We start from the raw sequence: 4,533 nt of genomic DNA on the forward strand, positions 1-4,533 counted from the left end.
CACTGAAACACCAATCCAAAAGAACCTATGCATCCCAATGTTCAGAGCAGCACAATTTACAATAGCTAGGTGCTGGAAGCAACCTAGATGCCCATCAGTAAATGAATGGATCAAAAAACTATGGTACATTTACACAATGGAATTCTATGCAGCAGAAAGAAAGAAGGAGCTCCTACCCTTTGCAACAGCTTGGATGGAGCTGGAAAGCATTGTGCTAAGTGAAACAAGCCAGGCAGTGAAAGACAAATACCATATGACCTCACCTTTAACAGGAACCTAAACAACAAAACAAAGAAACAAGCAAAAATATAACCAAAGACACTGAAATAGAGGACAGGCTGGCAGTGACCAGAGGGGAAAGAAGATGGAATTTCAGGGTAGAATGGTAAGGGTTTACAGGAACAAATTTAAAGGACACATGGACAAAAACTAGGGGGAGGGTGATAATGGGAACGAAGTGGGGAGAGTTGGGTGGGTGGGCTGGATTGGGACTAAAAGGGAGAAAACTGTACTTTAACCATGATTAAAAAAAAAAGAAATCCCTGAATTGTTACTGTGAAATGTTTAGAGAGTTTCTGAACTTAGAAGAGGAGATTTTTTTCCCTTGAGCTGTAAATTACAGAAATTACAATATACATATAATTTAATTCCCACAGCTATTTTTGCAGAATAGATATGAAAATTAAATGTGAATCAACTTTCAAAGAGTAATATCTCCTTGGTAGATTTAGAGACTGAGGATGTGAGAGCATAAGTGACATCCCCAGATTCTCAGAGTTGGCAACTTTTGGGGCTGGGATTTGAACCTTGATCATGTGAAAAATATCTTTGTGCTGATTGTGTCAAACAGCAACCATGAAGTGTCTGGCAAGATGCTCTGTGAATAGCAGGCACTCGGTCAGTGTTAATTTCTTTATGTATATTGTGGGGGAATGGTGGGGAGTGTCTTGGGAATGATCCTTCAATTAGACAATGATACTAAAACCAATAAAACAGATAAGATTGTGTTGGTGTGCAAGACCCAGAATGTTGTACACATATTACATCATGGAATTAACTCTTGCCAGTTTCAACTGTCTTAATATTTGTGGGCTTGACCATTTGGGTTACCAGTTTTGGTTTGACAGGTGTCTTTGCTATGAAAGTGAGATGGTACAAATTTATGTCAACGTTATGTAAACAGACCCCAGTTCAGACTGTGAGGTTCCTGAAGTCTGTCTGTGAGAGCGCCCATCTTGTGGTCTGAGACTTGTCCTGGGTGTTCTCTTCCTTAAGCCTCTCACTTTCTAGATCCTTACTGTTCGAATGAATATGAAACTTCAAGATAAAGTAATGTCTTTTAAAAAGGAATGTTTGGCCTTGTAAAAGGAGGGCAGCTTTAAACTAACGGATAAGTTTCAGATGGTAGAATCCCCAGGCATGAGCATGCAAATCAGGAAACCTTTTGGAGGTCAGGGACCTCCCTGATGTCTAGAATGTATGTCACTTCCTAATTCTTTGGGTAAGGAGTTGAGAGCAAGAAATCTCCCAAGAAACTTTTCCTTTTTCTAATTTCTCTTCCTGGGAGCAAAACTGGAAACAAAACTTGACACTTGAGGCTTATCTCATGTGTTAAAAATAATAATCTGTTCTGGTCTGATGAACTCGAAGTTGTCTCTTACCTGTTTTATCTATTTACTTTTAATTTTAAAAATTTTATTGACATTACTGGGGTGACAGTGGGGTGACTATATAGGTTTCAGGTATACAATTCTATAATACATCATCTGTATATTGTATTGTGTGTTCACTACTGCAAGATCTCCTGCCTATTTTAAATATCATTCTTAAGTATTTAATGAACCCTCTTTATTCTTTCTTGCTCAGGAAATACTGATTTCTGCTCATTCTAAACCACCATGGCTGACCCAATGTTAGTCAACTTTGGTGTTCCTTCTCTTCTCCTCCCGTGTAGTCCTTCTATCCCATAGTGGTGTTGATGGGCTTAGCCTAAATTTTGATCTTTTCAATCTTTTTCTTTTTCTCATATAATTAGAAAAAAAACATCTAGTTCTAAACATATATATTTCTCTTAGTTTTATACCTAAAGTAGTGGATTGTTTTTATTATACATTGAAATTCCTTTCTCAAGATGGAATATGTCAAATAATATAGCTTTTTGTATTTAGCTCTTGTTTTAGATTCTCGTGATAAAGATATATAAATATAAGAAGTTCCTAACTTTGTTGTTAATCTGGGTTTATCTTCAAGTCAGCAAGTCTAAAACACCATAAGAACCCAAGGCCAAAGGAAACTTGAGACTCCTCTGATTCAACCCCTTCATTTTTCAGTTGAGAAAATGAGGGTCCTATGAGTTGAAATGACTTTTCCACCATCCCCCAGAAAGTTAGCAATGGAATATGAATAAAACTCGGATTCCTGCCTCCTCATCACTCTCTACTCTGTTAGACTGATTCTCCTCTGCTCAGCAGGATATAGAATGTACAGGTTTCAAACAGTCCCACGAGATTATCATAGACCAACTTCCCTCTAAGAAGACTTTTGCCTAGCAGGTGGCTGGGACAACAGTTAATTTGGGGTTACCTGTTCATATCATCTTCCAGGAAACATCCTCTCACATAGTGAAAAAACAAAATCTAACTGATCACAGGATTGCTTCTTTCCTTTATGCAGGAAGCACGTATATGGCTGTAGGAAGGAACCACAAAATTGTGACAAAAATTTATCCTCCTAGGATTTTTGGATCACCCTCAAATGAAGATTTTTCCTTTTTGTGTTATTTCTTGGGATTTACCTACTGACCCTAACCTGGAACCTGAGCCTCATCACCCTCATCAGGATAGATTCCCACCTCCACATGCCCATGTACGTCTTCCTCAGTCACCTGTCTTTCCTAGATAACTGCTATGTGTCTTCCACAACTCCCAAGGTGCTGTCTGACATCATCACAGAGCAGCAAACCATTTCCTTTGTTGGCTGTGCCACACAGTACTTTTATTTTCTGTGTAATGGGGCTCACCGAATGCTTTCTTTTGGCAGCCATGGTGTATGATTGATATGCTCCAGTCTTCAGCCCCTTGCTCTACACAGCCCTCATATCCTATACATTCTGTTTGAAGATGGTGTCAGGGGCCTATGTGGGTGGGTTCCTTTGTTCTCTCATTGAAACATACTCTGTCTATCACCATGATTTCTGTGGGCTCAACTTGTTCAACCACTTCTGTGACTTTCCTCCAGTCTTGGTTCTGTCAAGTTCTGATACCTTCAGCAGCCAGGTGCTGAACTTCATTGTGGGTGTTGTTGCTGGAGTGGTGTCTGTCCTTGTGATCCTCATCTCTTGTGGTAAGATTGTTGCTGCTGTCCTGAAGACCAAAGCTCTCAAAGGGAGGACCAAGGCCCTTTGCACCTGTGCCTCTCACCTGACTGCTGTGACCCTCTTCTATGGTTCTGATCTCTTCATGTACATGCGATCCCAGTTCCAGCTACTCCCTAAACCGGGACAAGGTGGTGTCTGTATTCTATGCTCTGGTGATCCCTATGGCCAACCCCATCATCTACAGAGCTAGGAATAAGATTAAAGATGTCATAAGGAAAGCTGTGGAAAGGTATGGCATGCTTTCTCACAGGCATTCATTTTTCTGACCCTGAGCTAATGATTACAATAAAGCTGTGAGCTAGATCAGTTGTGCAGACTTTCATTTTGTTTTGGACTAGTCGATCTACCCACTATTTTTTCTGCCCAGACTGTTTCCAATATTCCCTGATCAGTTTACCAATTGGTTATTGGAAAACAATTTGGCCAATTTTGGTTTCTGGAACAAACTGCATAGATTGAAATGATAAATATTCCATTTAGCACACAACTTTGCCATGGCAAAGACTGAATAACCTAAACCTTAAAATCGAGTTTGTGTCTGTAGGAGGAAAACATAAAAAAAATGTTTGTCCTGCATTCAGGGTGGTGATTCTTAAGGTAGGATAAGGATGCATAGCATGGTAACCTGAGGAGGAGACACTTTTTCTAAAACAGCTGCCTTCCCCTCTCATGAGGTTCTAGTTTGCTTCCCTTAGAGCACAGGAGCAGGCAGCTTCCCTGTGCTGAGAATCATGGCAATGAGGGGTCTGGTGACTCATGGGGTATAGTAGTAACTTTTTAGATGTATTAGCAGGACAGAGATGGAAAATTTCTGACTAAGGTCTTCATGACCACACAAATAGGACAACCTCATGGCTAATTCAATCAGCTCTACAAAAAGTGGTCTCTGTAATGCTCTGAACAAAACCATGGAATCATCATTTAAGTCCAAAGTAATGGCTTTCTAAACAGCACTCAACAGTTTCTTAGGGAGCTAGAGAAGAGGAGCACACCTTCAATTCGGGTGAAGGGTTCTGTTTTCAGCAGTTTTGTGATAAGTGCTAGAAGAGAAGTTAGTCAAGGAACTTAAGAGAGTGATTGTTCTCAGAAGTTATGTGCCTTTAAACCATCAGTGGAAATCTGGAATACATTTATTCAGCTGTGGCTTCTCTTAGGTA

The 4,533-nt window shown here is 40.0% G+C and overlaps 1 pseudogene; it reads left to right on the plus strand.

Annotated features, from left to right (window-relative positions):
• Positions 1 to 2,684: 2,684 nt before the first annotated feature.
• Positions 2,685 to 3,642, plus strand: LOC123817888 (annotated as a pseudogene).
• The last annotated feature ends 891 nt before the right edge of the window (positions 3,643 to 4,533 follow it).

Source organism: Phyllostomus hastatus, unplaced genomic scaffold (genome assembly GCF_019186645.2).
Source record: "Phyllostomus hastatus isolate PE091 unplaced genomic scaffold, TTU_PhHast_1.1 phas_contig_2287, whole genome shotgun sequence".
Classification (NCBI taxonomy): Eukaryota; Metazoa; Chordata; class Mammalia; order Chiroptera; family Phyllostomidae; genus Phyllostomus; species Phyllostomus hastatus.